Below are 8,792 nucleotides of genomic sequence, written 5' to 3'. Positions count from 1 at the left end.
ACACACACACACACATCCATACATATATATATATATTAATACACACACACACACATACCTATATATACACACACACATATATATAGTGAGAGAGAGAGATACATATATATGTGTATATATGTCTATGTATGCATATATATATATATATATATATATATATATATATATATATATATATATATATGCATACATAGACATATATACACATATATGTCTCTCTCTCTCACTATATATATGTGTGTGTATATATAAGTATATATATATAGGTATATATATGTATATATATATATATATATATATATATACATATAAGTTTAAGTATTTATATGTATGTGTGTGTACTTGTGCATGTGTATATATGTTTGTACACATTTATGTGTGTACATATGCACTCTTTACTTGTAAGGCTGTCAACTTGTGTTCTCTGGCTTACTAGTCAATGTGCCTTAAGATGTAACTGATTGAAGTTCTCTCCTTCGTCTCTGCTGCTGCCTCAGCCAAACTTAAACACTATACTGCCACCAGAACAGAGGGCTAGGAAATGGTTCCTGAGGCTGGAAAGGCTTGAATAAATGTCAGCTTTAAGCCATCATTTCTCTCCAAGACTTGTCTATTACGTCTTGTAATATGTAAGCATTTTCCCCCTGCAATGCAAAACAAAAATGAATAAAAAATAAATAAATAGTAATAGATGTAAAAGTATAAATTTTATTCTTTCTGTTTCTTTTTTGTTTTTTTCTTACTCTTAGAACAAAGAAGACAGAATTTTCTTGATAGAATTGTGTGCCAGTGGAAGGAGAAAGATTTGTGTAACCATTTCTGTGGTTAGACAAACAAACAAACAAATGGTGATGATGATGATGGTGATGATGATGATGATGAAGAAGGTGAAGAAGAAGAAATGGTCTTTTGCTTTTTCTTCATGAATTTTTTCATTCTCTAGTTAGTTTATTCTTTATTGTGTACTTATGTTTATTTATTTGCATTGTCCTTCTGGTTTTTCTTATTTTTTTCTTGATTGCTTTTCTACTGATTTTCCTTTCTCACTCACCACTATTTCTCTCTCTCTCAGTATATATGTGTATATACGTATGTATATGTATGTGTGTGTTTCTGTGTGTGTATGTGTGTGTATATATACTTATATACATATGCACACACACACACACATACATACATACATATATATATGAATATACATACACACACACACACACACACACACACACACATATATATATATATATATATATATATATATATATTTATATGTATGTATATATATATATGTATATACCTATATATATTGACAGATAAATAAATGACAGATAGGTGTGTATATATACATTCATATGTTTTTGTGATAGGGTGTGTATACACACACATAGATATCAGTCTGTTTATTTTGTTTGTTTTGATAAAGTCATGTCTAAGAAAGGAAGGACCAAAAAAAAAGAAATCAAAGATCAAAAGTCAAAAAAAAGAGAAAATTAAAATTCAAAGAGTAGTATAGGATTAGTAAAGCATAGAATAAAAAAAAAGGAGCTGAAAAGGAGCAAAGGGAAAGGTATTGTAAAAATAAATAAGAAATTTGTAAAAGTAGGGAGTTTACAGGTATGATGGTGGACCACAGCTTTCTAATGAAGGTTTTGTGGACCATGTCCCTACTTACTTGAATATGTTAGTCTTCTTTATTGGAAACAGAAGGAAAAGAATGGGAATTATTGAATGGTGTACAGAAAAACAGTAGGTAAATAAATCAATAGATAGATAATAACTAAGTGTTCAATAATTAAAAGAGCTAAAAGTATTGTTACGCAATATAGAATTGTTGTATCAATCGTTTCATTATTTAATATTGGTTTCAAATTTTGGCACAAGGCCAGTAATTTTAGGGGATAGGTAAGTTAATCACATCGACCCCAAAAAGACAAAAGGCAAAGTTGACCCCAGTGGTATTTGAACTCAGAATGTAAAGATGGATGAAATGCCGCTAAGTATTTTGTCCAGCATGCTAATGATCCTTATTTCTTTATTGCCCACAAGGAGCTAAACATAGAGGGGACAAACAAGGACAGACAAAGGAATTAAGTTGATTACATCGACCCCAGTGCATAACTGGTACTTAATTTATCGACCCCGAAAAGATGAAAGGCAAAGTTGACCTTGGCGGAATTTGAACTCAGAACGTAACAGCAGATGAGACACCGCCAAGCATTTCGCCTGGCATGCTAACATTTCTGCCAGCTCGCCACCTTCTAATGATTCTGCCAGCTAGCTACCCTTCCTTTATCTAAAACTGATTTCAAATTTTGGAACAAGGCCAACAGTTTCGGAGGAGCAGGTAAGTCAATTACATCGACCCCAGTGTCCAACTGGTACTTATTTTATTGACCCCAAAAGTAAAGATGACTTTGACAGAATTTGAACTCACAACATAAAGACAGACAAAATGCCACTAAGCATTTTACCTGACATGCTAACAATTCTGCCAAGTCACCACCTTTCCATAATTTGATATTGTTTGCAGCTAATTACAAGATTTTTGCAAAGAAGAAGGACAGCTTTGCATTTTAGTAAATAGAATAGTTGTGCAACATTCTTCTTAAGATCATCATCGTCATCATTGTAATTTAATGTGTCATTTTCCATGTTGGCATAAGTTGGATGGTTCAACATAAACCAGTAGCCAGAGGGCTGTGTTGAGCTCCAATATCTGCTTTGGTCTGTCTTCTAGAAATTGATGCCTTTCCTAATGCCAACCACTCCGCAGAGCATACTTGGTGCTTTTTCCATGGTACCAACACAGGCGAGGCCACCAAGCATCCACAAAACAAGATCCCTCACCTGAGTTAGGTACAGTATTGAAGGATATGAAAGTATGATAGAAGGACAGGAGAATGTGTCTTGCAGCAGAGACAATAAAGGTATTAGTAATTGAATCAATACACGTGTTTTCCTGAAATTCTAGGATACTACAAGAATAAAATCTTCAGGTCATAATTTTTCTTTCCTGTAGAACTTGAATGTTTTCGTCATCCTATATTATATATGTATAATGAATTAGACTGTCTACATGTTTCAATTAATTTTGAAAGTTAACATGGCATTGTGAGCAAGTAATTTTGTAGATGCAGGCATAGGTGGAGGAGTGGCTGAGTGGAAAGAAACTTGCTTCCCAACCACATGGTTCCTGGTTTAGTCCCACTGTGTGGCACCTTGGGCAAGTGTCTTTTGCTATAGCCTCAGGCCGACCAAAGCATTGTGAGTGGAGGTGGTAGACAGAAACTGAATGAAGCTCATCGTATATATGTATATATATATATATATATATATATATATGGCCTCTCATACCTTTCTAATTTCAGGAGTCTTAATATTTGGTAAACCAAATTTCTTTGGCATTTAAATGGACCATATCCAACCAAACTATTCTACCTGTTTTATACTCATACTGACTAGATCTGGCCTTTCACCCCTTTCCTGCAATATCCTTCAAAAAGTAAACAATCGCATCATCAAATTCTCAAAGCAATCAAATGATGCCTGATTAATTAAAAACTGTGAACAAATATGCATGATGCTTGAGAGAGTAATCTGAATGCTAAAGGGTCAAACGACAATAAGAATCTAGAGGAAAACTCAAAAGTATTTCTACACCATATCAAGATTGCATTAAATATCAATGATATTCATTTTGAAGTTTACATTCTTTTGCCTTATTTTTTTCCCCTTAATTTGTTGTTGTTGCTGATGCTACAGCTGATGATAATCTTCTTCTTCTCCTTTTTCTTCTTCTTCTTGCTGCTGCTGCTGCTACTACTACTACTACTACTACCACTACTACTACTACCACTACTACTACTACCAGCACCACCAGCACCAGCACCACCACCACTACCACCACCACCACCACTACTACTACTACTACTACTATCAGCTCTGGTTGAGAGGAGACCTATGATCAAAGATATTTCAGCCACAACCATTCTCTCTTTTTAAGTGTATCTAGAAAAAACATAATCTAAAATAAGTCCTTCCCATTTTTCTTTTTTTTTTTTAAAGCAGTCGGGTGTAATTCAAGGGAGATTTAACAGCTATTCCTTGCAAGTCAAATTACTTCTCAGAGACCTCCTCCTTTGGCTCATTTCTTTGTGTTTGCCTTTTGTGTTTAATGTTGGAACTTTACAAATCCAAACATATATCGATATATAACGATTCTTTTCCACATGGCAGTCAAGAAATCATGCTATATTCTATTGTCATTCAACACTATCTTTTTAAAGGAATTTTATGATTTACACAGAATGATTCTACAAATATTCCCATTAAAACCACTTAAGATACCGTAATGGAAGTTTGCACAATTTGCTTTTAAGTTTTATGGACTATGTAGTTTGTCAATATGAATTTTCAGCTGTCAGCTAGGATTGAACTAGTTTCAACATCCTAACTCTGATATCTAACATCTAACCTGTTAGATATAAAATAACAAAAGCAATGAAGATAATCATTTATGACCAAAGATGCACAGGCACAGCTGTCTGGTTAAAATGCTTGCTTTGCAACCATGTGGTTTCGCTGACTTCATCGAATTTTTTGAAGAATGAGAGGTCACTAATGGGTGACCTGCAGGTAGGTGGAGGAAGATATCCTGGGGAAAATTAAGGAGACTGTAAGAGGAATTCGTGATGGTGACCTTATAAACAAGACCGATAGTTAAGTAAGTAAAGATACCTCTTTGGTCATGAATGACAATGGGATTGCACCTAGAAAGTTACCCTCTGAGGCACAAGTCCAAGTAAGGTTGTTTATGGAAGACCAGCAGTTGCCCATGCATACTAGCCTCCCCTCTCCATGCCACTGATGTTATCCAAGGGAAAGACAAAGCCAATACAGCTTGGCACTAGTGACACCCCAACTCATTTCTACAGATAAGTGAACTGGAGTAATGTGAAATAAAGTGTTTTGCTCAAGAACACAACACACAGCCTGAGCTGGGAAATGAACTCACAACCTCACGGCCATATGCTTGATGCTCTAACCACTGAGCTATGCACCTTCAAGACTAATACCAGTATGGAAAAACAAATATTAAAATAAATGCAATGATAGTAATGGAGTAGTAGGCTGGAGAGCTGATCATGGGCAATACCGTGTCTGTCTTTTATGATTAACTTATTGAAGAAAAAAATTTAAGGGCTGAACTAGAGTGGTCATATCCAGAACACCAATTACTAGCCAGAGCCAACCCCTCTCTGACCTGATCCTTAAATGTGGTTCCCTTAAAAACTGCAAAAGGGTCTCAGAAGAGAAGTTACTGAGCAGTTACCAATTAACATATTACAGCTAATCAAAACAGAGTCACAGTATCCAGTTTTTTTTCATCTGGATTGGTTAAATTTAATGAAAATAGTGGGTGAGATGTGTCCTTAGATGATGTCACTTATGCAAAGGCTCTTTGCTACACTCAAACCACAAATTATATTGAGTGAAAACAAGTCTAAATTTAGAAAAAGATAGGTTACATGGCAAGTGACAGGTGATTATAGTACTGAGTATTAAATGATTGTTGCAAAAATATCAGTTAAAATCTCATTATTATATGAATGATAGCATTTTTGGTAAAAATTATATAATATTTAATTGAATCTGTTGAACTTTTAAGTGTTGCTTGACTGAAAAACACATGCATTGACACCACATAGTTTTTATTGATTTTTTTTTCTTAAAAATTAATTATGAATTTTTTAAAATAAAAAATGTGAACTGTCAACGTGTGTGTTTTTCAATATGGTTGTACTTCAAAGTAGAACAGATATCACTTATCTTTTTCAGCATACAGATCGTGTATCTATAAATGCAGGAAGTTACATAATACGTTTTATGTGAGAACCATGATATAGCCATAATTATACCATCTGTTTCTTTTAGGTGGGGTGGAATTTCAGGTATAGTGTACATCAATCTGAGAAATCCAGACATTTTTATGAGTGCAGAACAACTGGAATAACTACCTGGATGTGTGAAAGCTAGCTAAGGTCATTGGTTAAAGTAGCCTCATATGGGTCAGTGGTATTAGAATTAGGTGGAAATTTGATGCTTGTTGCTAGGGGAAATAAAATTTTTCTTTGATTCATTTTATACAAGAATTTTCAGCATTATGAAAGTCGCTGATTAAGTATAATTACCATCGAGACTTGTCAACATTGTAACTGATGAAGAAGTAAGCTGATGACTACTAAAACTTTGTTCCAAGTTTCTGTGCTCTGAGTTCAAATTCTGCTAAGGTTATCTTTGTCTTTCATTATTTCAGGGACTATGAATAAAGTAACCAATCAAGTGCTGGTGCAACATGTGTCCCTTTAGTTGCCATATCTGAGGTTCCTGGATGATTCTCTACGTCAATGGTGATGGGGTTGAATGTTTGTGTCTGCTTGGGCCCCCATAATCAGTTGTGAAAGCAAGTATATATTTATACCAAGTTATCCGCACTAAATTACAACTATTCATACATACTCTCTCTCTTTACTCTTTTATTTGTTACAGTCATTTGACTGCGGCCATGCTGGAGCACCGCCTTTAGTCGAGCAAATCGACCCCAGGACTTATTCTTTGGATGCCTAGTACTTATTCTATCGGTTACTTTTGCCAAACCGCTAAGTTACGGGGACATAAACACACCAGCATCGGTTGTCACGCGATGTTGGGAGGACAAACACAGACATACAAACATATACACATACATACATATATATATATATGCATATATACGACAGGCTTCTTTCAGTTTCTGTCTACCAAATCCACTCACAAGGCTTTGGTCGGCCCGAGGCTATAGTAGAAGACACTTGCCCAAGGTACCATGCAGTGGGACTGAACCCGGAACCATGTGGTTGGTAAGCAAGTTACTTACCACACAGCCAATAAATAAATACATACACACGAACGCATATAAACATATAAATATGAGGATAGATAGAGAAATAGATAAACAGAGATGTGTGTGTGTGTGTGTGTGTGTGTGTGTGTAGCATACAGTTATCAAAAGTTAGAAAGTTAAAGGTAACTCCAGCAGTTTGTATGGCTTTGATGACATCTCAAGTTCAGGACTTTGCTCCAAAGAAAACACTTACAAGGATAATTGGTACCATATGATGGTACCATGATGGTACAGGTATGCTGGTTTCACCGCTGAGTCATAAAAATAGATTTATTTTCCCCTTTTATTTACAAGAAGTAAAGATATAGGAGGTGACGGGAGGAGGTTGCAAAAAATATTGATTTCTAACAAAATTTAGGGGATAGCTAAAGTTGATCAAGTTGATTCCAGAAGTTGTCTGGTGTGATATTTTATTGATCTAGGAAGAATAAATGCAGAACTGACATCTGTGAGATTTGAGTTAAGAACATAAAGTTAACACCGCAAAGCATTTTGTTTAACATTCTACCATTTCTGCCTATCATACCTTCATCTTTCAGGTAGAGATTAACAAAGATGTCTATATTTTATTTATCTGTTTTTTTTTTTGTTTTTGTTTTTTACTTATTTCAAGCAGTGGATTGTTAGCATCTTTATATTCTGAGTTCAAATCCTGCTGAGGTGAATTTTGCCTTTCATCCTTTTGAAGTTGATAAAGTAAGTACCAGTTAAGCACTTGGTTCGATCTAATTGACTTAGACTCTCCCCAAAACTGCTGCCCTTGTGCTAGATATTTGAAACCAGTATTTGAAGGGCTAAGGACAATGAATGTGAGTAGTGGAGGAAGGAGAATGGCAAGCTGAGAAAGGAGAAGGTAGCAGCAGTGTATTGAGAAGAGGGAGAAAGTCTGAGGAAGAGAAAATGGACGAGGAAGAAAGGAGTAAGATGAAGGGGATGAAGGAGAGGATGTAACAGAGAAGAAGAGGAGCTGAGTTAACTCCCCTTATAATTCCGGTTATTACTACAACTACCATCACCACCACCACCACCACCACCACCACCGCCGCCATTAGCAATAGCACTATCATTGTTTACAAATGATTATTTTTCTGGAAAAGGAGAGAAAAATAATAAAATAAAAGAGAAAGGTGAAAAAGGAAAAAGAAATATATATTTTTAGTGAATTTCTTCTTTGTAGCTTTTATTATTTCTAGTATTAATGTTATAACATTTATGATATGAAAGTGATAAAATGTAGCTGTACCTTTATAAAGAATAACAATTCCTTGCATGACCAAACTAATTACCCAGTGCTATGTGAAGGTTCTGCCAGATAGTTAAATATCCAAGAAAGAATTACATCAAGAGTTCGTGGGAACGTAACAGAGAAAGAAAAATAATAATCATTACCATCATAATGATAATAATTATAACAAATGATAAAAATAAAGTGCTTGTTACTTTTTATCCAACAGTCTGTCTTTTGAAAAATGAGGGGAAAATCCTCGTTATACGTATATGAGATGATGTTATATCACAGGTATGTTTTTATATCATGAAGGTAACAGGGAAAATTGCTGACACCTATAGGTACAAATTGTAAGATAATTCTGGGTTCTCCCAAGCTTTGATGTCATCTCAAGTTGAGTTCACTGGGATTTTTGGCAAAGATAAAACAACATGCATTGAAAATAGTCTCTTTGTAATGTGATAACTAAAACATATATATATATAAAACAGATATTAAATATTCTGTTGATTTCTGTGCCAAGATCAAAGATTTTGGCTGAGAATTAACCCAATCTGTTAATAAACTCAGTAAACTTCATTCTATAATGTGATTATAATCTTTTTTTTTTTTTTTTTTTTT

The sequence above is a fragment of the Octopus bimaculoides genome, chromosome 2, assembly GCF_001194135.2.
Source record: "Octopus bimaculoides isolate UCB-OBI-ISO-001 chromosome 2, ASM119413v2, whole genome shotgun sequence".
NCBI lineage: Eukaryota > Metazoa > Mollusca > Cephalopoda > Octopoda > Octopodidae > Octopus > Octopus bimaculoides.
Note: the sequence above shows the minus strand (reverse complement) of the source record.